The sequence below is a fragment of the Numida meleagris genome, chromosome 1 (genome assembly GCF_002078875.1).
Source record: "Numida meleagris isolate 19003 breed g44 Domestic line chromosome 1, NumMel1.0, whole genome shotgun sequence".
In the NCBI taxonomy this organism is placed as follows: domain Eukaryota; kingdom Metazoa; phylum Chordata; class Aves; order Galliformes; family Numididae; genus Numida; species Numida meleagris.
Window position 1 is genome coordinate 38270398 of NC_034409.1, and position 27704 is coordinate 38298101.

The 27704-nt window shown below is 44.3% G+C and overlaps 1 long non-coding RNA gene across 2 annotated transcripts in view; it reads right to left on the bottom strand.

Moving 5' to 3' along the window:
* Positions 3875 to 27704, bottom strand: part of LOC110392844 — a 66250-nt gene continuing 42420 nt past the window's right edge. For both annotated transcript variants that reach the window (XR_002434647.1, XR_002434646.1), the window contains 2 exons: positions 24982 to 27204; positions 3875 to 3889 (listed from right to left, as the gene is read on the bottom strand). This is a non-coding gene — a long non-coding RNA (uncharacterized LOC110392844). The remainder of the gene's footprint in view (positions 3890 to 24981; positions 27205 to 27704) is intronic.

Sequence of the window (27704 nt, forward strand, 5' to 3'; positions counted from 1 at the left end):
CAAATGAGGAGGGAGGAAATACAGGGAGTCAGCAGGGAAGACAAGTAGTGCCAAAAGCATAACAAAATAGCATTAGGGCTGTGGGCACCCAGCAAGCTCAGCGGGACCCAAGGGCACTGCTGATCACATGGGTCAGATGACCCCATTTCAGCAAGTGCTGGATTGAGACATCCTGCCTGCGTGGCCCCAGAGCCTTTGGCTGTAGGTTTGGGCTGTGTGCTGATCCTTTTATCACGCTTAAGAGCAGGAACTGCGGTCCTGCCAAAATTAGATAAGGGTTAAACAAAAGACAAGGGCACCAGCACATGCTGCTATCAAACAGAGCACTTGCTTGTACTCTTGCATGGTTGGAAATCATCAGCAAATTAGGTATAAAAGGAACAGGCAGCATGTTCCCAGCTGAACTGCTGTAAATGTCACAGCACTTACGTTGGCTCCGCTTCTTCATTTATGTATAAAAAAAGCAGAAGAAAAAAGAAAGAAAGGAAAAAAATATAATATTGCAAAGAGGATTGTTTTTTGAATTAGACAAGTCAAACATTTAGCAAAATCTAATCTGCAGACATTTAATAGTCAGGTCATAATTTGGTGATGGCTAAATGATGGCTGGAGCTGAATGGTTAAGTAGTAGCTCTTCTACATCACTGATAAAAATAGTTGAAATGTGTAAAATATTTCGTATCAAAGAGTAAATGAGAAATGAGATAAAGATATGAAAGTGTTTGACTTCCTTATTTAAATCAGAAAATACTTAGAACTGGATGAAGCTCAGGCAAAAATAAAAGTAATGTTGCATAAGGTACTGTATTGCTGCGCTGGGGCTAGGGCTCTGCCATTATGTTAAGGATCTCCTTATTCACTGATCATAGAGAAACAGTGCTTCTCATTAGGTGACAGAACCCAGCTCTTTCTCTCTTGCTGCTAACTCTGTATCCAAAGGAGAAGTTCTGCAGGAACTGTAAGTGAGGACTATTTCAGCTCACCATTTTTTAAGGGGAAAATTAAGTTTTAAAAGTCCTCCTCAGGAGCTTGTCTGAAACATAGCTTTCTACAGACAGCCTCACCCAAAACAGTCACAAGTGCCTGCTGCTTCCCAAAGCAAGGCCAAATTCTCCTGGTTTCAGTCTGTGGAGAATTCCAAAGTTGGGACAGGTTTGCAAAGCTCTGGGTGCCCGTGTACAGCTGCAGGAGAATGTTGTGTTTCAGGGCAAGCGCTGGGTGGTGCAACAAGGCTCTGCAGTCACCCTAACTGCCAAATTGAAGGGATAAAAACCATGTGAAACACTGGCAGGTGAAACGACTTCCCTGAGAACTAGCCGTGTTCTGCAATCCCCTGAAAGTTTCCGGAGTACTTGGGCATCTCTTGGTCTGTTGGTGAAGAAAGAAGCAGGATGGGCTGCTTCTGCGCTCAGCAATGCAAGCTGGAGACGGGATCCCAAGTTGCTAAAGGGATTTTATGAAATCTCAGTGAGGTAACATCTGTCCATTCAACACAGCATGGATGTGTTAGGGAAACTCCTACATTGTTTTGAGTACCGCAGTGCAACACATGTTCCTTTCATCCAGGAGGAAAATTCTCTCATAATTTATGATGCTGTGTTTGGTAACAAACGGGCTGAGACCTCTCTGCTAGGAATGAGGAACCTTAGAGGTTAATTCCCATGGCACAGGAAGGAGCAGCAGGGATGTTTCACAGAACCCTTCAACCTGTCCTTCCTGGGGCACCACAGCTCTCATCTCTGCCTCAGACAGGTGATGTCAGGGCATACAGTACAATGGGACAACATCTTGATGCAGCAACCTACATACCAGGCTCACAGTCTGGGAAAAAAGACCATGGCCATGCACGCCCTCTGCTACAGCAAGAACGTTTCTTCTCATGAAGACCAGTTTTGCCTCCCTGCCCAGCCAGTGGCTCATGCTTCAAGTTTGGTCTTCAGATGTACTCCACCTTCACTGCTCCTTGTTCTGTGGTGACAGATATCTTTGAGACTTTAAAAACAAGTATTGTTTGAATATTGTCTATCAGTGTTTATCCGGTTTGGGCTGCTATATTGTCCTATGGTAATCCGAAAGCAGGCCATTATGATTTTGAATTAACTTTCAATTCTCTATTTATTTTAAGAAAAAAAAAATGAAGTAAAAATTGTACCTGAATCTGTCAATATGTAAACCCTAAATCACATTTATTTAATAATTCTTGATCAGCTAAATGCCGTATTTGTTTAAATCATACATTGTACTTAACGATTCTAATTACCCCTATGTGGCAGGCACTACAGGGCAAAACACCTGCCATGCCTGCCTGAGGCCAGGTGCCCAAATCCAGCACCCGGCATGCTCAGGGGTAGAGGAGGACGGGGCTTGGCTCACAGTTACTGTGGGGGCAGGGCCCACATGCAGGATGCTGCCTGAGTACAGTGCAGGTGTTTATCCCATTGTGGTGGGCAGCAGCCTCCCTGGATGTCCCACATCTGGAGTCATGCACATCTGGTGGGGCGGGGAGGCTCCTGCCTCCCGCAGTGGGCAACAAGCCCCATCCCTGTGGGGTGCATCCGAGGCCAAGGTACCCACTGAGAAGTGCAACTGACTCAGGTCTTTCTGAACTACCCAGCCAGGCAGTCCCAATACATATGTTTAAGAAATCCAGGGCAGATTTGTAACTTTAGCAGTGAGAAATTGTACAATGTTCTCTGAACAGACCCTTCTGGTCATAACATTTACAGTCCCTTTTCTCGCAGACATTAGGATACAACTGCGGTGATGCTGCATAAGGGGTTGTGTAATGATGGTGCTGTAAGAACATTTCATTCTGACAGCTACTCTCAGCTGTAACCACATCCATGACTGCAAGCAGGGCTTAGACGAATGCACTGTGGAAGAGGTTTTTCTTTCACATAGTCTCTGAAAAAACATTTGAAATGTTTTTCCACAGTTTGTATACACTTTGTACAAGTGGCTAATATCATCTTTAATTTCTGCTTAAAAAGCAACGGCAGCTGAAGTCATTCTACTCCTAAGCTCCACATCCAAATGCAAGAGTGCAATCCTATCTCATGATGGCACAAATCTCATTAGTAGAGCTGTTCTTTCAAATAGTGTCTGAAAAGATGAAAGCTCCATGCAGGACAGTTTGAACAGATTGTGGATCTATTTGAGAAGGCTTTTTGGTGTCCCTGCTTGTAAAGCTGTCAGTGAGCTTTACTGCCGCATGCATTTAACTTCCCCTGAGCACCAGCCCCAAAGCCTCCGTGTTTTGTGACTGCCATTGGTCTTTCAGACACAAAAAATATTGCTTTCTGCTAAAAGATGTGCTTTGTTCCTCTTGTTGGATAAGCAGAATGTTCTGAGAGTCTTAGCATTTCATCATTAACTGCAAAACACAGTTTGTGCACAGCTTACGAAAGAACCAGAGCGAAAAGAAAAATGCATTTACCTCATTGCCCCTGACCCTATGCCACCTGCTATTTTTCACAAAATCGTTACGATGTTTATGAGCCTAAATCAGTATCTTTGGAAAAAAAATGTCTCAGGGCAGCCAAGGGAACAATAAAAATCCCAGGGTTTTATGAATGAGAGGGATTGTCCGGCACTGCCGGGCTGGGATCAATGCAGGGCTGGCAGGGTGCGCTGCAGTGATGCCACAAATGCTGCCATCTGTCACTCTGAGGCTCTCAGAGCACAGGAGGCAGCGGGGAACGGCAGCCATGCTCTGGCACAAGGTGCTCGAGCAGCTCCCGCCTGGTGTTTGAGGCTTCCTTCCTCGCCCTGTGCTTCCTGCTTGCCCTTGGCCGTTTTGGAGGCTCCAGGGCTCGATGTCTTCCACATGAGCATGGTGCGCCGGGGAGAATGCAGAGCCGAGATACCTGCAGCTGAGCATGGAGGAACCCTGAAAGACAAAAGGATGCAGTTCTCTGTGAAGCCAGTGTCTTAACAACAGAAGCGGAAGGGAAGAGGAGTCACCCATGTACAAAAGCAGTCTACCCAGAAACTATGCTGTTATCCTTAAGTGTGTAGGACTACTCATGTTTGGAGGCTTTTTTTTCCCACCCTGATTCAATGCAGAGGATGGAACAGATCTCCAAAATAGCTCCTCATTTCCGTTTTCTCTGCGTTCAGATAATGTGTTTTCAGGTTGGAGGACTCAGCAGACAATACTGGCTACACATGCAACACTGCTGGAAATGGAACTTATCCCTGAAAATCCGTCCCCTGGGGTATGTGATAACTTCTCTCATTATTCCAGCTATTCCTCTCCAACATCCCCCCCACCTCCAGGCACATCACTGCCTCAAGCTGCAGCCGAATCCCCTACATACACATGGGAACTTCCGACCATACCGCCTGCCTATTGCGGGGCTTCAGGGGCAGCCAACTGTGGCTCATTATGGGCAGCAAAACACCAGCCCCAAGGCAGGGACAAGCATGCAGATGAACCTCTCAAAAGATTTAATTATGTAGAAGCGATTTCTATTTTGAAATCCCATAGGATTTCTGTTTTGAAAATCAACTGTTAGAAAAATGCTTTTTTTTTTTTTTTGCCTCTTTGTCTCAAAACATTTGTGTCCCTCCCACACTCTCCCTGAATGTGCCTTGTATTTATGGAAAACAGCGCACACACCGTGACACTGTGTATTCTGAGCAGCTTTCTTCCTCAAAAGCAGATTCAATGACTGTGTTTGAGTTTCCGCTGGATGAGAGTAAAAGTCAGTTAGGGCGTCAGCTCGGAGCTCCTCAGACAGGAGTGGTTAACAATACACAGCTAGCTGGGAAAAGGCAAGATAGGAGCTCACACAGATAACCAGAACAGCCTCTAAACTGATTTTTTAATGGTTTTCACCTAGCAAGCACTTCACCAGAGGGAAAATAAGACTGATCAGACAAGCAGAATAAAGATTTCACATTACATAAACCTACAATTCGCACGCCTGTTAGGCCTGGAAAATCTTTTAGTGGGTACCTGGAGCCTATCTAGCTACTGTTGATCAGTGATTAGTCAGACAGTCTGGTGGTCCAGCAATTTTTTCCTATATCTGCAGATAAATGTGCTTGATCAGAACTGTTTAGTAATCCAGATAACCCGTGGGCAATCACCACCCCATGTGAAGAAGGGAACGGATTTACAGTGATCTTAAAACACACTTTCTTTTTTGGGCATATTCAGAAGATGTATGGGAGAGGGGCAGTTCTTACATCACTGAGTGTCGATACAGATGCAAAACCAAGGCTGGAAGAGGGCCAAGGAGAAAAATATTTGAATCAGGTGAGCAGGTGCAAAGACCTGGGGCTGGGATCAGGGGATTTTAGGTAACTGAGGTAGGAAGAGGCCTCGGCAGGTCCCTGTGGCCATCAGGCTCCTGTTCAGAGCAGGGTCAGCCCTTTCACCATCTGCTCGTGCACAGCTCACCCCAAGGAGCAGATTGCCTCGCAGCAGAGCTGCCAGGCCCTGCAGTGGGCTGTCCCTGTGCCGCTGGGTCGCTGTGGGCACGGTGTGCGCAGGGGTAGGGACTGCCTTCAGCAAGTGCCTCCATGGCTTTGCAGGCATGAACTGAGACTTTGAGAGATAAAAGGCCATATAATAGAGAACAATGTTTTATTAAATATATTGAACACGATACAATCTAGTATCCCAATGGACACACACGTTTATATACAGCACTCTGCAGAACTCAGTAGAAGCATTATTTCTGTAAGCCCGCATGCAGGTATCAGCAGGAGGACCAAGAGAACGGACAAGCAAACAGGAAGCAAATGCAGCCCTTTATTTGGATGTGGGAATCATCTGAAGCTGACGGAGGGCTTAGCTCTGCATTAGCAATGGTGAACTGCTGCAACAGGAACCTGTTTTTTTACTAAGGCATGCTACATGTCAGCAGACAGCCACATTTTTCTGACTCATCAGCCGATATTAATGAATGACCTGGGGACGTACCAAAATTCCCACTGTACTTCCTTCCTTGAAAGGCTGCAGTTGTTTCTCTCTCCATTCCCCCAGCTCTGGAAACAAATCACGTTGGCAAAGCTAAAAATTTGGAGCGTGGAAGATGACCAAAACAGCTCAGCCCCTATTCCCTGAAGCACGGCGCTGTGCCTGCAACAGGGGTCGGAATCCCTGAGGATGCAGGACCCCAGGGGCAGGGCAGAAACCAAGTGAGGACCAGAACAGATGGCACACGGCATTTGTAGACTCTTTCTTTCACGTGAAAACCTGCCTTGCATTTGACTGAAACTGCCCATGACAAAGTGCCCGTCTCTGTAAGCTGCTGAATCACCTTGCCAGCCAGGGAGATTCTGAGCACTGGCATTCTGGCTATGTGCATTCACAGTATCTTAATTTCCATCAAACAAAGGAATGAGGCAACTCCACCTAACTCACAACTGCAAAAAAAAAAAAGAAGACCAGTGCTGTCCTCCTACAATGAGCACAGCCACATCCCCAGGCATTCCAGGCTCCTTCCCCTATGGCACACCTGCATCCTTTCCAGGGCCAGGACTGGTTAAAACCTGATCCCTAAGAATCATATTTCAGGGCTGACTGCCAACACCTATATTTGTTTGTCCAAGCAAACAGAGGTACTCAGCGTATGTTTTTGAGGGGGGATCCTGTATCTCTTACTCTAAAGTCCAGTTTTTTGGGTAAATATCTGCATGGATATAAATCCTCCCTGTAAATGTTAATCTTCAGAGAAACATTTAGATGAGAAAAAAGAGTAGTTTTCCGTATATAAATTTGTTTGGACCAAACAACTGCCACCAAGATATCATGCAGTCTCCAGGGTATCATGAATTGCGCTTTCATGCTTTTCTGTCACTGGGGTGTAATTAAAAGATCTTTTCTTGTCTTGAGTCACTACCGGAAAAATAAAGCCTCCTTGTGAATGACCTCAGCCTCCTTCAACATGAGCACTAAAACAGAGCAAAGCTGTGCTTCCGAACTCTGTCCATTCTTAACACACATAACCCTCTTAGTAACAGCTTAGCTGTGCCTTTGCAGTCACAGATGCTCAGCCAGGTCTTTCCTTTGGTTCTCATTATCCTGGAGCACCAAGGAGCATCAAACACCCTTTCCACATCATTGTAGAGGAAGTTTTAATGAGTGGGAGTCTTGATGAAATAATCCTACCTTTATCATGTATCTAGCTCCAAATAAATTAAATATTAAAAGTATTTAAAAGTCTTTGGAGGCAACGGGTCAATAAATGCAACTGAAACACTTACCTCCCCTGGCTACCTTCTCAATAAGTGGCAGTGTCTCCAAGGGAAAGGTAGTTAAGAGCAAAGTTAATTCTGTGCGGTACCCTTGCCTATCCAAAGCCTAGCCTTAATTTAGTCTTAAAAACTCAAAAAATGTTTAAGTAATTAGAAGTAGAAAAAGTTTGCTAGAGAGCTGGCTTGCTTGTGAATTTCTAAGAGCACAGAATTGTTTGTTTTAGCTGTTGTGTTCAAAATTCACAGCAGGCCAGTCATCTGAAGATGAGTTTGGCTGATCTCCAAATTGCTTTCTTCCTCGCAAGACAGTAATGGTTTTGGTTTTTCTTTCGTTCAGACATGAGACACCTTTTACAAAAAAAAAAAAAAAAAAGGAACAACAATAATAAAGAAAATAAGAAAAGTGCAAGCAAAAAAACAAAATGAAATATACCTGTATGCACCTGAAGCAAAAAGCATAGACCTGTTGCTGGCCTAAGAATGATGATCTGGTTTGTCTTTTTCCAGAAGACTTAAATTCAGACCCCAAGTGTCTCTACACCAAAGAGAAATAGTTTTCCTCACATCCTGATTTTGAGGAGCACGTGCTTTGATCAGATGAGGCTCTGGACTTCTTAGACGAACAGAAATGTCATTCTGAGCCAAGGCTTTGGGGCAATTTCTAAAGCAAGCATGGAAAATGTGTCTGAAGGTTTTTCAGTAGAATTCATCTGTTGTTTACTGGTGCCTAAAACTGTTCTTATTTAACCCAGAGGGCTTGTGTTATCCACGTGTTTGTACATGATAAATCCAAAAACAAAGTTTGACTTTAATAGCGGAGGCGACAGAACTGAAACAGTGAGACTAAACACTGCAAATACCAAATCCTTTTGTGTGTGCCCTCAAAATCCAGACTGCAATCCTCACTGTTTGCATTGGATTCTCCTCTCTGCTTCCTCTACTTTTGCTGCAAAATTACAGTGTTGCCTGATCTAACAAGTGTGCCTGTACAGGCCAAATTCACAGAGAAAATATGTTCATCTGAGTTTAGCTCCCCAGTTCACCAGCCTGACCTGGGTTAGCCATGAGTGCTGTGCATAGCAGACTATTTAAAAATGGAAACTGGGAGAGCTTCTGCCTGCTCTGCGTCAGGAGTAAAAAACTGAGTTGTATCAGACATCCAAACAGACATCCCACACCAAGAGAGCATCTTCAACTAACCTTAATGAAAATGTTCTTTCCAGAAATTTTGCATGCAGCATTTGGAAACTATCTATTTAAACATGGACTCAGACAGCTGCTTTTATATTATTGCTGTAATATGTTCATATTATCAAATTGTAAAATAACGGTGATGTAAATGCTATTCATGATGTATCCACGTGCCATGGCATTGCAAAATCTTTGGGTAGGAGCAACAACAATATTCATAAAATGTCACTGCAATTAAACAGTAGCAATGATATACCAGCACTAGTGGATGGTCTAACCTGGAAATCCCTCCAAAAAGGACTGGTGCTGCAGTGAGCAAACCAGCATCCAACACAGCATCCCCACTTGCTCTTTTTGGCTCCTCCCCCTCCTTATTCCAGCCTACTGCTGCCTTTTCCTTCGGCTCCTTGCAACATCGTGCACAGATTTTGAAGTCTGTCTTGCACTTCCAGTGTTGTAACAAGGTGGTTGCTGAGAGAAGGGGGAGTCAAAGGATTTAACAAGTAGAAATATCACACAAACTAGCAATGAAAGACTTTTTTTTTCTTCTTAAATGATGTAGTCCTGCATAAAATAAAATGTGGTTATGGGTGATATACAGGGCCCAACAGTTTGTTTTTTCAGCCCCTGCTTTGCTAGTCCTTGGTAAAAGGTCTGGCCATTTTGGTTTCTTTTTTATTATTATTATTATTTCTAAAGGGTGGGATTTCAGCTAAAACTCCCCCAGGATGCAGAAGCCGATTCATGACTTTATCATTTATTGCCATAGTTGCCTGTGATGTTATGGAGTGCTCCCATGAAACTTCACATATTGCAGCCTGACTGCGAGACATCTCCTCACACATTATCTGTGTGCTAGCAAACAGAGCTAGAGATCAGCCAAAATTATATTTCAGGAAATCAAAAACACTCTAAGATGAATGCAAAAAGCATTTGGTAGACATGAAAGATACTGAAATGATTTTTTTTTCCCCGTACTGAATTAGGAATTACAAGATTCCAGGGAAGAGCTATAAGAAGGAAGGGCTGTAAAAAGGAATTACCAGATTCAAAGACAGATCTGTAAGAGATCACCGAGATAATTTGATTTGATGTTTTGCAGAGCACGGAGCTGAGATTTCCATGTAAACTCCTGACAGAGTCAGAACACCTCTTTCAGCAGGAAAAAAAAACAACAGTTTACTCTGATCACTAATTAGGTTAATTGTTGATTAACATTATTGTTAGATATTTGTGCCTTATTTTTATTCTAAGGTATTAGTGTCACCTACTCTCCTTGATGGATAGTGCTATATGTCTTTCTGTTAGGCTGAAGAATTATATGCTAATAAATTTATGTTTCATCTGTAGGCAGCCACAAGCTCCATTAACCTGATTTTGATAAGATAAACAGATTCCCCTCCTTGGGTCTTCCCCACAGTTTCCATCTTTTTCTCATCCTGGTAGTTCTCCCTTGAATCCCCTCCAGTTCCTCAATATCCTTTCTGAATTGCTGACACCAGAAATGGAGTCACTTGGCCAGACGCGGAGGTAACGCATCCTGCTCACTCCCACTCAGTATTCCCCTGCCTTTAGTCACTTGGCAGAAGGGCTGGGCTAACTGCTCATGTTCAGTGGGGCCTCCACCTCTTTTCCCATCTGCCGCAGTTTCCTGGGAGGAAGGACTGCCTTTGTCCCAAAGGAGGCTCAGAGCCCCATCTCCTTGGATGTCTGGATTTGAACTTGGCTGCAGTACACCCATACTGTTTAACAGCAACCAGACCGCCAGGCAACGCAGGCTCGTGTGTGCCACTGCACTGTTCATGCCTCATCTGCCTTTTCTCCAATCTGTACATCACTGGCAACCTTCTGGAAGATGACAAAGCTTTAAGACCTGTTCCACTGAAAGAAAGAATCATCTTTCTGTTGCAGGCACAAGCACAGGCTCTTTGTTCAGGGATCTTTTCTATCCTTGTTTCTCTACTGTTTAACTGCAGACTTGTCACTGAACTATATCCTATTACCAAATGGTATTAAGCAATCCCATCAAGTTACGTCCAGATTAGGTTTAGTTCTGCAGAGCATCAATTCCAGTTAATGAGAATGCTTAATCACAGAGAAGTTTCTAGCAATCACTGGCCAGGAGGTTAAAGCATAATATCACTGCATTGCTTTGCTCCTCAATGGAAGTTACTGCTTACTTAGTTTTCACAGAAACAAATTGTTACAGTGTGAATGCAGCAAATGAGAATGTATAAGCTTAATAATAATTACTTTCTTCTAGTTACTTCTTACCCTTACGGCACTCTTCTCCTGGCCCTATAATTTGAGCTTTCCAAACTGTGAAGAGCAGTTTTAAACCTGTAATTTTCTTCTGGATGCTGTGATTGTACTTGTGCACATCTGAGTGAACTCAGCTCACTGCAGACTTGCACAGCATCTCCTTGTTGAAGCCAAAATGCAGCGACATGCCCAATCCCACGTGAGGTGCCCCAGTAAGCCCGATGTCCTCCCTCTCTATTCCACAGCATGCCAGCAGCCACCAGAGCCCCCATCCCCAAAATGGGGATGCCTGGAGACTTGCAGCCTGATGCCCCACCACCTGGAGGCAGTGGAGTCTTGTGGCATGGAGTGAGCAAGCCTCATGTGTTGCAGCTGCTCTATCAGCCCACCAAGCAGCTGTGCTGATGTTCAGACATTTCCTTCTCTGCTTGGCTGACTGACAGTGAGCAGAAAGGCTGGTTGGTGTTAGGGGCAATGAGCATACTACTGAGGCAGCAGTGGTGCACCGTGATCTGGTGAGCTGCTGTGCTCTTGGTTCTCTCCTACCTACCTCTGAGTGGTACGTGTGAATGGCACTGGCATTGCTGGGCAAGCTGCTTTAGGGCCAGACCTTTCCATCTGCTGCTGTTTTAAAAGCTTTAGCTGATCCCGTTGTCTTTTGAGAAGCCCACCTTGCTGCTCCAATGAGATCACAGCATCCTGGAAGCCTCTGGAGGCCATGTGCTTCATTAGGGGATGACTAATGGAGCAAAGGCTTTTCTTCTCTGTGCAGGCAGACAACCCACGTCCTCACAGACCACCCTTCCTGCCTCCCCCTCCCCTCCCCCCCCCCATTTTGCTCTGTATTTTAAAGTATGGATTGTTAGGAGGAAAAAATAAAAATAAAAATAACATATTTGGTCTCAAGCTTCAGTGAAAAGCTCATCCTTGTCCTGCCCCAGCATGGAGGGACAAGTTACATGGCCAGAACTGTCTGCTCTTTGTGGCATAGCATCCACAGGGCTGTCTGAAGGTCTTCCCTAGTGAAGCACACAGGTTAAGGCCAACTCCAGCTGATCTCAAGGTGAGGAGTAGGCTGGAGTGACATAAATACAACTTCCAGTCCTCTCCTCTTCCAGTGACAGAATCCAAGCAGAGCTCAGCTGCAAGCAGCGGCCTACACCCAGCAGCACCACAGTTTCTGTCTGATGGCCACCAGAGGCCAAAGCTCCTGCACCTTCTTCATGTTGGTGGCCCTGCCTGCTCTGGGCCAGCCTGCAGTGAGAGCATTTAAATCAGGATTTGCAACAGCACACCTCAGACCCTGTAACAAAACACAAAGAGAAAGGATGAGCTCAGCAGGATGCAGCAGGCTGCAATCCCTGAGGTATGGTGGGGCTGGGCACAACACCTGAGCACCCACTGTGGGGAGCAGCCCTGGCTGAGGGCAGAGGAGACAAGCGCACACACTGAGCCCGTCTCTCACTTTCAAGCACCACTTCTTACACTCCCTGTTCCCTGCAGAGCTGAGCTAGTAAATACACATGCCTTCCCCTTCTTTTTGCCAGCCATGCCTAACGCCTGTGTAATTCCACTTCTCTGATTCCTTTTTGCTGCCGTCCATGCAAATCCAACAACAGAGTGGCCAATATTTAAAAGTGACTCCTATTCTCAAATACCTGTAAAGCTGCATTATGATGCAGATTTGTCTTTATTCGTGATATAGTTTTTCAGTTGTTCACATCTCCTTCTCTACAAGCTCTGAGCTCAGCACCCGGAGAAGGGCTGCCTGGTTAGGGTCAGGGGGAGGGACGCATGGAGACACTGCTCACTTCATGCCCCCAGGATGAGTGTGTCACTCTGAGCAGAAGGCCACTTTTAACTGCTGGCCTGCACTTGCTAGAGGGTATTGGACACTCCTGAAAAATCTCTGCTCACGACCTGAAAATGCTCCGAAGTGTTTTATTTCTTTTCAGTTTAAAAAAAAAAATACAAAATTCACACACACACAGAAATCAGACTGCTTTCTTCCATCCTCTCTTTTCCTCTTGCCCAGTTACCCTCCTTGGAGAGAGCTGTAACACCTCCTTGGCTCAATTAGCGGAGAGAGCAGCAGGACAAGACAAACGAAGTGATGGGTATCCTGCTAGAGCTGCAACAATTCTCCATTTTTTCTTTTTTCTTTCTTTTTTTTTTCCTCCCACATCCTTTGTTAGTGTCCTTTATTAAAAGCAGGTACTGATTTTTATTATCTGTCCCTCTGCCTGCGTTCCCTCTCTCTCACATCCTTCCAGTTTAAATGGACTTTCACAAACACTGAGCTCTGTTCTGAAGGTTGCTTAAAAGGACATTGCCAACTCACTGCCTCCGTTTATATTTTAGAAAGCTTGCTGTCTTAAAACTGGAAGACATGTTATTTCATATTGGAAGATATTTGATGCTTAGCCAAGCATGGGCCAGACTCAGCTTTCACTTACTACCTGGGCTATAACTGAACTAATATTTTTCCTTCAGTGTAAAACTGCTACCAATATAAACATTCCTCAGACTGTAACACAATAAAACCAGGTCTTCTGGAGCTAAAAACAAATAAAAAAAATGGTGGCTTTAAATTGCTGTTTTATGTAGTGACAGGAACTGTTGTCAGTCCTGGTTTTTTATTCCTTTGATACCAAGACGCATGGGGAGAAAGTAAAAACTATCAAGAACGTCAAGCTTTTGTTTCCTGTACTTAAAAAAAAAAATAGCTTTTTCTGTGAACGTTTGTTTGGAAATCATGCAGTGTAACAAGTCCCACTGCAGGGTACCTTCTCATTCGTTACTATAGAGAATGAAAATTGTTCTCAAGAAAATAATAATCAAGCATTATCTTTGACACTGTCCCACTGAACGAGACGTCCTCCTCCTTTTTCAGTTGTTTTGTTTTGTTACCAGGGTAATATTGCCCACAAAGAACAGCTCCTGACCAAGGGCAGCATATGGTAATGAGGTAAGAGCCATCAATGGCTGCAGCCAAGTAGAAGGAAATTTAGGTGGAGATAACTGGATGGCTTTTACACAACGGAATGATGTGTGAAGGAAATTAAATTGGACTACAAAGCCTGCAGTATGTGACCCCATTATTCAAGTTTATCTGCAACGTGCAAGACCAATTCCCTTTTTCTCTGTACTCATCGTATATTTCCACAGCATCTTATTTATCTGGTCCATTTGCTACTGCAAATTTCAACTCTTCTCTTGGGTCCTAAAATAAACAAATAAATAAAAATAGCATCATGTCTTCTCTCTCCTCTCTTCCTCTTTCCAAATCTTCCCTCCCCATCACTGGCACAGTGCAGTCACCAACCTGGTCCACCAGCATGTGACATGCAGGTATTTTCTCCATTGTGCTGTTCTCTAAGAGTGCTGTGCTGCTGTGGGTTGGGAAGTGATGTCGGAAGTATTTAATCCCCTTACTGCTGCCACTGTACAATGACGAAGTCCCAGCAAAGGGAGAGCAGAGCTGAGGTGTGGTGCTGGGACTGCTCAGTGCTGATTTCAGCCTCTGGCTCCTCCAAGGAGGCGTTGAAACAGGACAGTGTTGGAGTCAGTGCTTGTCTCACAGTGACATTTGGTGAATACTCACTCAGTGTGCAAACAAAAGTCATGCTCTTTTCCAGTCTTCCTGTCCTGCTTCTGATGGCCAACTGAGGCTGAATGTATATTGCTAACTATAATACAGGGTTCTGACAGGTAAGTCCTGCCTTACTTTGTTTTTTAGAGTCAGTTTGATTGCCATATTTCTCCTGCCTCCTTCCTGCTGTCTGCCCATCCGAAAATCCAGCCTCCAGAGCAGCACCTGGTCCACTGTGATCACCGAAGTCAGGGAGGAGTGAGAAGGTGAACGACTACATGAACCAAGCTGAGGAAACTGAAGGGCTCTCCCTGCAGGTTGCCGACCTGGAACTGCTACTGGAAACAAAATTAGCAGCAAACAGCATTTGGGGATTTTGTGCTCTGCTCATCAGGTCCGTTGATTACACAGCTGTTACTACACATTGTCACCTTTCCGAAATGACAAAATCCTTTGCTGCAGTGGTGAAATGCCACGTGGATGTGCTTGGAAGGGAAATTCCCCAGGCAAAATTGTGCTCTGGGCAGAGAATCTTCTCTTTTACTGCAAACATGCAACTACAGCAAGCACCTTGCCTTTGAACTAGCAGTAATCCACACCACCTTCTGTGCCTCCCACTCCTGCAGAAAAGAAATGAACTTTAAGTGTTCACTCCTCAAAACTGTGCAGGAATTGTCCCACAGAACTTTGTGTTGATTTATGATTTTCAGACTTGAGATGCTTTCCTAAAGAAACAGAAAGTAATTCAGTAAGGATCTAACCTAATATGGCTGTAAAGAAACACAGGGGTATTTTGGATGATCTCACAATTTCGGTCTTGGCCAGGATTGACAAACATGAATTACACTGCAAGTAGTTGTGGATTCACTTAGCTGTTCATCCTAGAAAAAGAAACAATTTAATAACAAGTAAGAGTCAAGTCAGTAAAAGGAGAGAGAAAGGAAGAGAAAACCACAACTACTTTAACCTGCTCAGGTCAGCAAGATATTTTCCTTGTGTAGGGCCACCAAGTGTCTGTTTCTGCACTTGACCCTCCCACTGATGGGCTTACTTAAGGGTTTGCTGCTTTTATGCCTGTCAGTAAAACTTAAGGCACAAAGAACATCATGGGGATGCTAACATTTGAGCACCATGGTCAAATAAGGTATTTTTGTTATTTTTCTAAGGACTTCACTTAAGCATTAAGTGGAGATGCTTTCATGCAGGTATTGCTCCTGCACATGGAGATCTTGTTGATATCTCCTTGCTGCTGCAGTTTGGTGCTGAAGCACTGTCACTGCAGAGAGCATCCTCGAGGTCACTCTTTTAAAGAGAACTAACTGTGGAGATTTGATAAAATCTGCAGAGAAATCAACAACATTTTTGCAGTTGTTGCTTTTATAGGGCCCAACTATTTCCCTTCAGACCTCAGTCCATTTGAACTAAATTTACTTCAGTATCAGTCCTTCTTGCCTTACAGTTTGAAGTAACCACAAAGATAATCTTTAAAATCACTCCTCTGCAGCTGGGAGACTGTGCATTCCCTTCTCCTGGCCAGAACAAGCACGTTCTACGTGACATGAAATTAAAGCTGCTCCAGTGGGTCAACAGCAGTATTTTATAACCAACACATTCTCTTTTCAGGCACTCAAGAATGACAACAACAGCAAACATATCAGGACGAGTCACTGTTAAGGCAAAGTAAAAATTTCACATGTATGTTAATTTCCAAATATTCACAATGTATTGTCTAGAAGAACTGTGGAAGTGAGGGATGTTTAGGGCAGTAAGATTTGAGTGGTCTGCTTTGTCCCCATGTCTAGCACAGACTTTCTGTTTAAAATGGTCAAGGCTCATCCTCCCACCTGTGAAAAGGAGACTTGACTTCATAGAATCATAGAATGGTTTGGGTTGGGAGGGAGCGTAAAGCCTATCCAGTCTCAACCCCATACCATGGGTAGGGTTGCCACCCACTGGATCAGGCTGCCCAGGACCCCATCCAACCTGGCCTTGAACAACCTCCAGGGATGGGATATCCTTTGGACTTCTCCCAGTCCCAAGGAATTTATAATTTGTACTGGGAAGACAACCTCCTACACTATGCACAATCCCGTGTACCAAGGGTGTTCCAAGTCTGAAACCTACAGACACAAAGAAAATATAAATAAGAGTTTATTGTTGCAGTGACTAACTTTCTATTAATTCAGTTGAAAGATTACTCACGCTTGTAACGGTAGCTATTCTGTTGTTTGTTCCGAAGTATTACATGTTTTTTCAGATGTTATCAACAAAATTTGTCCTGGCCTGCAGTATGCTTGAGTGACACAAGCCTAATTCACTTCATTTCTTATCAAGCAGCTGAAAGTGAATCAAGTGAATCAGCTCATTTATTCACTTACTTTTAAGAGACACTTGGCTCCAAATTAAGCCAACAAGGCATTTCCAAGTGAAAAGATACCACCAAGTGTTGATACTTTATAATACACAATGTCTTCCAGAAAGAGGTTTCCGCTTTTTTTCCCCCTTAGAGAGTTGCTAAGGGGCCAGTGGGGTTTTAACCACAGTAGGCCAAACAGACAGAAGGAAAATTGCCCATTACTTAAAAGAAAACAAAAACAACGTGCAAAATCTTGAGATGCCTTAGAAACACAAATGCTCAGGTAACTGCCACAGAATTGGCAGCAAAAAGCCCTTTCCTTGAGGCACAACAACAAAAAGAAACCCTTTTATATTTGCAGAATTGTATAGTAATCAAGTAGATCTTCCTAATAGGCCATTTACTCTGTGACTGCATCTATGCTGGCAGATGGAGGTGTGGAAGATGAGAGGCTGCTGTAAGAAGAGCAGAGAGAAGGATCCAGCAGCCTGGCTGGGACTCTGGGAGCATGCTCAGAGGCTGACTTTTAAGTAGATTCTGTCTGCTTTTATGCTACTCAAGGAAATGGGATCGCAGCGTGGGCTTGAGTACCAGCCTAGTCCGGATTGTCTAAGAGAAGATGAGATCATCCTCATCAGTTGACTTTAACAAACACTTTCCTGATGCTACATTTGTTTCATTTCCACCAAGAACCTGAGACAGATGCTACAGCAGTTCAACTGCTGTCTGCTGCACATTTCTAGCTGAGCATTAACTCAACACAAACACTTTCCATGAGCTGCAGAGGTAGGCTACAGCCCACCCAGTGCCTGCCTGGCTGACTGTGATGCCTCAAGCCACAGCATCCTTAGGTAGGGGCTCAGAGAGCCAGCCAGAAAGATATTTGCATTTCCACAAACTGTTAAATTCTGATTTTAGGCTTCCGTGTCATTTTAATATCTCTGAATGGCAGCTGAAATGTAGGGCTTTTAGCTCTAGTAAGCAGATATTGTTTTGGCTAGCTCAGGAGACTGTTCTGTAACTTCGTCTTCTCTACTGAACTGGATGTTCCCTGAGTGGGAGGAACTGATATCTGAATTTCAAAGCAGTTAATAGTCTTACTCGCACTTTTGCAATATTTGGAAAATTGTAATTAACCAGCTTAGCTAATTTACGTTTTTAATATTTAAATGTTGCTTGTTACACAGAAGATGATTGCTGTAGTAGCTTCATTCTGAAAGCTCATTAGAACTGCTAAAAGGTCTAAATACACACAGCTGAAGAAATACATGCATTTTTATAAGGCAGGTATTGTGGCAGTATTTTGGATTTTGTTGGCCTCAACAAATATGCCAGCCTTCTGTGGGAGGTTTTAATCAAGCTCATTTGCATTTGCTTGGGAAGGTACATTGCTTTTTTTCTGTACTAAATGCTTAAATGACATTAGCTAGCAGGATTTCTAGCTCTATGTTTTTCACTGTCGTTAACCTTCTATTATGACAGAGCCAAAGAAAATCAGACAGGGGCCCTTTTGTGCTGCTTATGACTCACGCAGGATGTAGATAGCACGTGGAGAGGAGGAATGAGACTGGAATTTGGAATTTTCTTTTGAAATTATTTAAGTACTATATTTCTTCAATTGAGGATGTGTGCTATTTTTCCTAAGCTGGGATGAAAGGAATTCCTGTGGGATGAGAAACCCACGCATCACCTGCTCGCTGCTGAAGGTGATGCAGATGACAGGATAAGAGGGGTGACCAGAGAGGAAGGATGTGGTGGGGACACGCTGCTGTGCTGGGGGATGTGGCATAGCCCGATACAGAGCATGAGGACAAGGCAGATGTCTGGCAAAGCCGACTCACGCTGTTTCCAGTTCCATCTTCCAGCCCCATCCCAGCCTAACGGGGTGTTGGCTCTCCTTGGTGGTGGGCTCTTTTCCTGTTTAAATGTTTACCAGAAGGTGTGATAAAACTGTTAGCAGCTGTGGTAATACCGTTCATATTTTCCTTCCATTTTTTCCCCTCTATCATGTTGTCTCCTCTTACAGATTTTCCTCCTGCTCTAGTATTCCCCTTTCCCAAAATGTAACTGATTCCTGCCCAGAAATATCACACAAATATTCAGAGTGCCAGGCTAACGATTAGGAGAGCATCACTGGGCCCATCTGACTGTGTAAATACCCCTTTGTAGTTAGGGCTTTTCTGTCTGTTCAGCTATTTGGGAAAAAACACCCCAGAAGCCAAAAGCTATATATATGTGCATGTATATGTATGCATGCAGCATCTTCAGTCAGCAGATCTTACAAATGAGCTGATGTTACCCCACCAGCAGAACCCACAGCATGCTTTGTTCAGCACAGGGAGAGCCCTGCTGTCGTGGGCTGCCCACCCCTCTCCTCCTCACCCTGGCTCCTACCGTAGCCCCCGCATCCACCTCCACTCTTCTCTGTGCTTCAGCTTCTGCCTCTGCTTTCAGAGCTATGAGGGTGGGATGCCCCCTGGGAGGCTGATGATGTCAAATTTGAGATGCTTGGTGAGGGCTCCTCCAAGTGATACAACACAGAGTTTAAAGACAGAGCTCTGCTATTTGTTGCAGGCCTCAGACCCACATTGAGCTGGAATCATGGAATCATTAAGGTTGGAAAAGACCTAAAATCTAAAAATCATCTAGTCCAACCATCAGCCTATCACCACCATGCCCAGTGAGCCATGTCCCTCAGTGCCACATCCACATGTTTCTGGAACAAGGCAGTGATGACTCCACCACCTCCCTAGGCAGCCCATTCTAACACTCCACCACTCTTTCTGAGAAGAAATTCTTCCTAACATCCAACCCGAACCTCCCTCAGCACAGCTTAAGGTCATGCCTTGTTGCTGTTGTCTAGCAAAAGAGGCCAACCCCACCTCACCACAGTCTCCTTTCGGGCAGTTGTAGAGAGTGATAAGGTCTCCCCTGAGCCTCCTCTTCTCCAGACTGAACAATCCCAGCTCCCTCAGCCGCTCCTCATAAGGCCTGTGCTACAGACTCCTCACCAGCTTTGTTGCCCTTCTCTGGACACGCTCCAGGGCCTCGATGTCTTTCTTGTAGTGAGGGGCCCAAAACTGAACACATCACTTGAGGTACAACCTCACCAGTGCTGAGTACAGGAGGAAACAAGAGGACAGGAGATTCCCTGCAGGTCCACATTTCTTCCCTTTATTATATTAGAGCTTTGATAGCATGTGATTTTTTTTTTATTATTTATTTTTTGAGAGCAGTAAACTTGATTGCCTAAAATCATCAGCTTCATTTTCAGTAGAAAATCCCAAAGCAATATAGAGGTTACAGTGAGCTGTAGGCACAAGAGAGGTCCGGAAAGACAGCTCGTCCTTCCTGAGAGAGACAGACAGACAGCTGTATCACAGTCCTGTCAAACTGCATCTTTAAGACAAGGGAAATGATTTTTCCTTTCTCTAACTCACCATAGGAACCAAATACCTGCTAAGTGCAGGAAGGGTGTGGGAGGAAACATCAGACTAGGAGAATTGGTTGGAGAGAGCAGTGATGCTGAGAGAGGCAGTGCCACAAGCCTCAAAGAATTCTCACGCTCTGGTCCACAGCAATCCCAAGCTGGCTGTGCACACCAAGACTGTCAAGCTGTGCCTCACAGAGATCCTCACTGAAAGGTACCTAGAAGCAAAAGGCTTGTGGGAGGTCAGAGGCTTCTTGGCTAACACACCTGCGAGTCTGCAGGAGTGCTCTCCTTCCCACAGGGCTCAGGTGGCAGTAATAGCCACCTAAACCAATGCACAAGCTTGCAGTCCTAATGTTCCCCATCCTCATCCCCTGCTCTAGCACAAAGAAGATCAAATTGCTCACTGGGGATTCTCAGTGCTTCCTGCACTGAAATCTTTCTCACCAATAGATCTCACATCTCGCCAAAGACATGCAGATCCCACCCTGCCTTTAAATGTCTGGGGAAGCAGGCAGACTGCAAAGCCTCTTGAAACAGGCACCACAGGATCCCAAGCCTTATTAAAACACACACCCGATGGACTGCTGGAAAAAACAGGTCTGCCGACAGCCAGCCTCATACTTTCCAGCAGCCAGAAAGCTCTAAGCCTTATCCCTGCCAAAAGGGGGAATTTCCATTGATCTCACCATATTTTCGATAAAAGCTTTTTGTAGTGCATACATACCCAAACTCAATTTCTAAACACTCAGAATACACACAAGCACAAGCCAAGCACAAAGCCAAGCACAAGGAAATCCCTCTCTGCCCCCAGCTTGTGACACTGCATTAAAAGAAGCCTTCATATTCAATCACTGAAAAAGCCCAAGAAAAAGGGGGATTTTCACCCAAAGCTGCGTGGTAACACGACTACAGCCTGAAATATGTGAAAATACCAGGATACAGTCATCAAACACATAGTAGTCAGGGGGAAATCTCTTCCATGGTCTCAATCTCAGTAAGTGAATAAAGAACCAAATTTACAGGCAGTACTCTGCATCTGCTCACTGCCGCGTGCCCTCTGCAGACAGCCTCTCACTAAATCACAGCCATAGTTAATCTGGTAAGCATAACAAGAAAGAAGCACCAAGAGCAATCAAATTTTCCCTCCCAGGACACTAATTGCCTGTCATGTTTTTTTCTCATTATAAAGGACATTTCATTGTTTGTCTTGGTGTGTTTTGGGGGGGGAAACATAGTAATAAAATCCCAAAGCAGATGCAAGCGAAATGCTCTGTTTTGAGTTCTGCAGAGAGTCGTTGACACTGTTACCAGAGGGAGAGGTGTGTGCTGGTGTGTCTAGAGAGCATCATTGTTCACATGCAATCAGCTGCAGCCCGGCAGAACACAGTGCAGCGCCCGCACCGCTTTGCTGCAGTGGTGTTAATTCCTGCAGATGTCCCGCACTGCTATGAGTGCGGAAGCTGATAAGCAGCGGCTTTTACATGAGATAGCAGGCAGTAATGCTTTCAAAATAAACTCTAGGAACCTGGACCAGCACCAAGAGCAGGGCGAGTCTACGCTTGGAGGTGGGCAGAAGGTCTGAAAGGAGTGTGCTGTGCCTAACAAGTGCCTCCCCCACAAAAGCAGATGAAAGGCTTTAATGCCGCAGAGATTGAGACAGAGCACATCATGCTTCACCTCTGCCATTTCGAAAATGTAAGCTGGAAAATCCAGGCAGCGATCCTGGAGTTTAATTCTGCCTGGGCTGCTCTCCAGCACTAGCAGGCAGTGAGCAGCAGATCTTCCTGAGACAGCAGCTCCCTCTCACCTCTACGCTCTCTCCCTTGGCCAAAGACATGTACAACAAAGCACGTGTGTACCTGAAAGGATGGTCCCTAGTTGCTAAATTGACCCAAAGCACCCACAAATGAAGCCAGAGCGTGGCTCCAGCCATATACCCATGGCTGGTATAGGAAGGGGTGACCTGGTGCTCAGAACTTGGCAGGGTTTGAGCACAGGCTGTGCTCAACGTTGTGCAGATTCATGGCACTATGAAGAGATATTTACCTGCACAGATGTAATGTGAAGAGAGGGGAGAAGGAGGGTTGCTCTCTTTGCAGAGGAAGAGAATGAGAGAGGAGGACAAGTCCTCAGACAAAAGGGAAGCTCCCAGAAAGCTTGGTGACAGTCATTCACCAGCACCAGCATTTATTGTGGAGGAGCATGCCTTGCCCGGACTTGTGTTATCCAGGGATGGCCAACTAAATACAGCAATAAAGACCATATCTATTTGCTAGCTGTGTGGTGAGCCCAGCAGTGCCCCACCAAACTGCATGCCTGAGCAGTGCAGATCATTTCACATTGCGTAGCTTAGGGAAAAGCATGTGGAAACCTCATTTGCAAAGGCAAGATTTTTCAAACATTTTATCACACTTTGGGTAAACATAAACCAGAGAACAAAGCAGAAGCACAGCTGTACTGACAACATCAGTGTTTAATTTTTCCCCTGTATTCTCTCTGGCTATATTTGTATATGCTACGGGACTTGAAACACTGCATTTCTGCCTCTTTAAAATAATTCCCAGCAGTAACTTGCGATGTAGTGTAGCTGTCCACAGCTCCGCACTCTCCCAAGCTGCTGGCAGCTGTGAAAAACCAGATGTACTGCCCGTGAACCAGAAAAACCAGAGTTATGGTCTTTTCAACTTCCACAGCTATGAAGGGAGATAATGTATGTCCAGACTTACATTGCATGCTGCAGCAGGGAAATAAATAAGGGGAGAGAAATTAAAAAAAAAAAGCCCAGAAAGAAAAATCACCTTATTGGCTCCATTACTGATGAGATGAACCTCCCTGTGACCTTTAGCAGCTTCCAGGTCCAACTGGTCTCAGAGGTCACAAGCTCTGGTGGGGGGGGGGATACCGTGGGGAAGATATCACTGGGGGCCTCAGGAGCATCCCTCTGTGCTACAGTGGATGCTGCTCGTGTCTGTCAGAGTGGCACCAGGATGATCACCAAGTCAGCATCACACCCACCATGAAGCAGTGGTCTGGGAGGTAAGGAGAAGGCAACTGGCCGGAAATGATAGCCCAGAGAACAAACTCCATTGACTTCAATGTGTTTGACACAGGGCTGAATTTCACCCATTGTCCACCATGCTCTAGATACAAGCAGGCTTTTCTTGGACATCTATGATTTCTTACAGTGCTGAATTAAAAATATGTTTATTGTGGTCAGTGGCAAGAAAACAAGTCTCCATTTATCACCGAATTTCCTCCTATCCCATTTGCAGTAACAGCCTAAGGTATTCATGGGCTGGGGCATGTACAGTGCATGCTCACATCTTTGTTCTCAGCAGCACCAGGGCCACGCCACAGCTGGTGGGACTCGTGCTAAGTCGTGCCAGTAATTGTACCTCCCAGCAAAGCATCCCCCACTGTCCACCAGCACTGAAAGGAGCCAGCGCAACAATTACTTGTCATTTGCTGATCTGTTATAAAGAGCTTTATACAATGAGATCCTCTTCTATACTTAAATGGGAGGAGCTATACGTACTTGTGGTCAAGACAGAGATACTAAAAGATGGGGAAAGCATAAATGCACTCAGCACTGAAAGAAAAAGAAAAGATAATTGGAGAAAAAGAGGGAGTCTGAAGGAAGGAATGAAAAATTAAACTTCGATTGATGGAAGGACATGGAGATCACCCAGAGAGAACAAAAAATAAATTTAATCATAGAAATGTTTTTCCTCGCAGGCAACAAAGGATTACCTGCTTGCACAGAGCTTTATAGCTTTGGGCTTATTAGTTTATTTTGTAATTGCATTTTTTAGCCTACCTAGAGAACGTCAAATCTGAAATTTAAGGCAAATCATTCAATTGTTTCTGAAAGGCAGCGGGCAGTACTTTAACCTTGTCTTCATCAATTTTCTGCTGCATGTACCTCTAATTAGATTCATAGCTCACATTAATATTGTGTTACCAACTGCTCAGCAGCCACATCAATATTTCTCAAATCTTCCAGCAGGAAATGATTCATAATTCAGCGTTACTTATTGATTTTTGAAACTGACAACTTTTGAGCTGCTGTGAAAATGAATGGGGTCAATTTGGGGTCATGTCTTTAATCTCTGCATATAATTGATATCTGGCTTCTGTAGCTCCTTCCCTCAAGTGAGAGATAAGTAAAGTAACTCAGAATTGCCTAACAATCATTGCAGCCTAAGGAACAAGAGAAATAGCACCCATATATCCTTTACTTTGCCACATGTTCTCTAGAGCATTGTCTTGCATTCATACACTGTGACAGTTTTTGAAGGCATCACATTTCCCTGCTGGGCTGAGAATGCTTGCTTGCTATACCCTCTTGCTCTACATTGCTTACAGTCAAGAAATGTTTGGAGAAGTTTGGTTTCCCCTTGATTCCCACGTGCTCCTTTTCCCTCCACCAGCCATGGGCGCTCTGCAGGAGGGAATGGTGGGAGGAGAGGGCTTCCCAGCTCTCAGATATGGCAAGCACCATGAGAAAAGCTGCTTAGGTTTGGATATGTTATGAAAATTTTAAACTTGCTCCCCAGTGATGATGGTTTTCAATTTGCTGCTGTGGATGGCAGCAAGAAAAGAAGATTTAAAAAAATCAGAAGCTCTTGCAAATGAAAAAAATACTTCTAGTTACAAGAGGCTTTCATTTTGGTTGGTCCAAGGAATTAGCTTCATAAACCACAGCTGAGGGAGATAAGAAAATATTTCTAAGGCATGGAGCCTCCTTTCAGTTCCCTAAACAATATTTATGAGCACAAATTTGACATATGGTGAGGCCTGTCTAACACTGTCTGCATTTAATTTGAGTAGCAGGTGACCAGCAGCCTTGAAGATCACACACTTATTTAAATTCCTAATGCACTTCTTCAAAGATGTGATTTTTCTTGAGCAATACAAAAGAGCTGAACTCAACCTCACCTTAACAAATCACAGTTGTGTTCAGTGATCCGAAGCTGGTAGTTCTGAGCTTGTTCTTCCAGGGAAGAAGCATCCAGCTGGTGGTAATTTATACCTCTTCTGCCACACATTGCTTCAAATGCAGGAAGGGAAAGGCTCCAAAACTCCTGGAAAGATCTTCTTCAGCAGAAGAGTGACAGAAAGAGCAGACTGGGTACCCCCCTCCCATGACAGCTATGGAAAGGTAAACTCTTCTATTTCTTCCCGTAGTTATCTTTACGAGGAGAAAAATAATTTCTGAGCACCCTTCATCTCTAGATGAATGCTTATTTGTGTATTCATTTAAAAGTAATTCATTTAAAAATAAAAAGCTCTGCTTTTTTGGCAGAGCTGCTGTTTACACACGCATAGACACAATTAGAAGCTGTGCTAAGAATCAGGTCACACTAGGGTAAAAGCAGCTTAGGGCTATGCCTGTGGCCCCGAGCCCGCGGGCGGCTCTCAGATGGCTTCCACCCTGCACAGACGTAAAAGCCCATGTGCTGTGTATGCACAACAGAGCAAAACTAAGTTGAAAGAATTGGTGCAAAGGCAATACAGATGATTTGTGTCAGGCTGGGTGCATCAAAAGAACTCACTGGAACAAAAAGGCTGTAGGTTGGGAAGAAGCCAGCCTACAGTTTTAGGTGCTACCACTGTTCTCGAAGTCCCCTTGTTGCTGGTGATATGGATGAGGCACACTTGTGCACGTACAATTTTGTGCAAGAGGACCGGAGGCAGCAAGGCCCCTACATCCACTTAAGCAGCAATGGCACCTAACCCTCTTAAAACTTTTTGTAAGCCCCAGTGTAAATGTCTCTGATACAAAGTAAGAACAATCTCTCCTGTCAATAGAGCACATCTGCTTTAGTTCTCAGGCCATGAAACAGAACACATCTCATTAACACCACTGCTCTCTCTACACACTCAGCATGCTGCATGCTGCACCGTCTGTCAGAGAATGGAAGGCCGAATGAAAGTGAGCCTTGAGTGAAAACAAAGGGAAGAGAGACGTTTTCTTGTTGCTAGCATTTGGACATCCACCACAAATAAACCACAAGAACACAGAACTGAGGATGTATGAGCCCAGCACAGTGAGGTATTTGTGCTGCTGGATGCATCACCAACCTCCTCCTTTCATTACGTTCTTCTGTATGTATACCACAGAGGCAATATTACGTTATACTGCTGGAATCTGTTTAAGGGCCCAAAACAATCTGAGAAATTTTAGTCTGATAGCAGTCTAGATATAGGGCAATGGTCAAAGAGGGAACTGGTGCCAGGGTCAAAAAACGTTCCTGTTCCCCTGCAAGCAGGACTGCCCTGGAGCCTTTTCCCAAGTTATGAAAATTATTTGTTGTGTTATTTTGAGTTACTACCCATTATTAAATCACCCTGGAAAAATACAGCGAAGGATATAGAAAGCTCTGCAGTCACTTGAAGTCACAAGTTTATTTTATTCCACTGGACACAGATGAGCTAGAAGACAAACTTAATAGAACAAGAGAAGGGAAACAATATTTCTCTCAGTGAGCTCAGTGTTAGCAGCTACTGAACTGTGAGCCACAAGGCAGCAGCAGCACTCTTATGGTGCCTTGATCTCAAGCTACAGCAGTCACCATTAGCAACCGCAGCAGCCAACGCTGCGCATCACCACTGACAGAGGAGAAGGGGGAATATTTGCTGTCTTAAAGCAACTTAAGACAGTAGAATGCAGAACCGTGTACAGAATGTATTGCTGTTATGCTTCAATCATTTTAATGTGGGTGCTCTAACTGATAGAGCTGGTAAAAAAATAGGGCAAATGCTTTGTGCATGCTGCAAAAGAGGGATTTCAGCTCTCCTCCAGTCGCAGGAGGGCCGTACCCCTAGCCCTGGTTGCTCTCAGCACAGCTGACCTCAGACTTGTCACTTGGCTGCGCCTGCTCTTCTGGGAATGAATCCAGCGTTTTGCACAGCAAACTCAGCTCGCAGTTTGACATCGATGGGCAGGAGTTTCCCACTGCTCAAGAGCCTGGAAAATATTACTTGTGGAGCTTTTCAATCTTTTTCCCAGATCTAGCAGTGTGATAAGTAGTCAGACTTTTGGGTGTTTATATTGACTAACAAAATCCATTGGAACTTCATTTACACACATTCATTTTTAATTTTTCTTCTCTTTTGAAGACATGATGAAGATGTTAGATTACAGAGAAAAGAATAAACCTAAAAAATAAATTATATAAATATATTAATGAATAATATAGAAATATTCCTCTTTAATGACTATACTACAGACAATTTTACATTTTTGCCCAAATTTAGACACATCAGACATATTCTTTCATTTATACACTTAGACACTTTTGAAAATACACTAAGGACAAGACCCAGCAAGGCCTCTAGATTGTCTTTTCAAAGTGCTCACACTTTTTGTTGTCATAGTTCTATTTTCAACCATGAATCTGCCTTAGCTAATTCTTCCGGTTCTTTAAGCATTTTTTCTACCCTCCTATATTTCTGATGTTCAAGATATTCTTTCTCAGGAAATTCCCACTTTTAGTTTATAAAAACACTACTGGAGTTGGTAGAAGCAACAGACATCATGCATAAAACATATTCCTAAGTTGGAGTGTTAAAACCCTTATTTTGTTGCTTGAAAAAGATACCAGACAAAGTGTTCCCCTTCCCTTCCCTTCCCTTCCCTTCCCTTCCCTTCCCTTCCC